The following is a 672-nucleotide window of genomic DNA, read 5'->3' as shown; positions in this document are numbered from 1 at the left end:
GCTGGGATTACAGGCATGCGCCACCATGCCCAGCTGATTTTTTGTATTTTTAGTAGAGCCGGGGTTTCACCATGTTGACCAGGATGGTCTCGATCTCTTGACCTCGTGATCCACCCGCCTCGGCCTCCCAAAGTGCTGGGATTACAGGCTTGAGCCACCGCGCCCGGCCAAGGTGTTTTTCTTGTAGTGATTCTCAAAGTCTTCGTAGGCATTCGAACTGGTCCTTTCACTTTCAGATTCTTTTCCTTTGTTCCTCTGATAAAGTCAGCACACACCTTCTCCAGGGATTTTACCTCGTGGCTTAGGGTGATTCGAATTTGGTGAATTGCCACCTCCGGCTCCACGGGTGTTTTTCCAGTATCCTTAAAAGCCATGACTACTGCGCGGCTTCCTGACCGACTTGTCCTCGGCAAGAGCGAACAGCAGAGTCAGGAGCAGGAGCCTGTGGACTAACGATCCACAACAACCTCAAAGAACGCCAGTCCTTTTTCTCTTGCATTTGTTTTTTGGGTTTTTTTGAGATGATAGAGTCTTGCTCTTGTCCAGGCTGGAGTGCAATGGTGTGATCTTGGCTCATTGCAACCTCCACCTCCCAGGTTCAAGTGATTCTCCTGCCTTGGCCTCCTGAGTAGCTGGGATTACAGGCACCCACCACTACACCCAGCTAATTTT

This window comes from Cebus imitator, unplaced genomic scaffold (genome assembly GCF_001604975.1).
Source record: "Cebus imitator isolate Cc_AM_T3 unplaced genomic scaffold, Cebus_imitator-1.0 Scaffold188, whole genome shotgun sequence".
NCBI lineage: Eukaryota > Metazoa > Chordata > Mammalia > Primates > Cebidae > Cebus > Cebus imitator.
The sequence above is the reverse complement of the archived record's forward strand: the minus strand, read 5'-3'. Positions refer to the sequence as shown.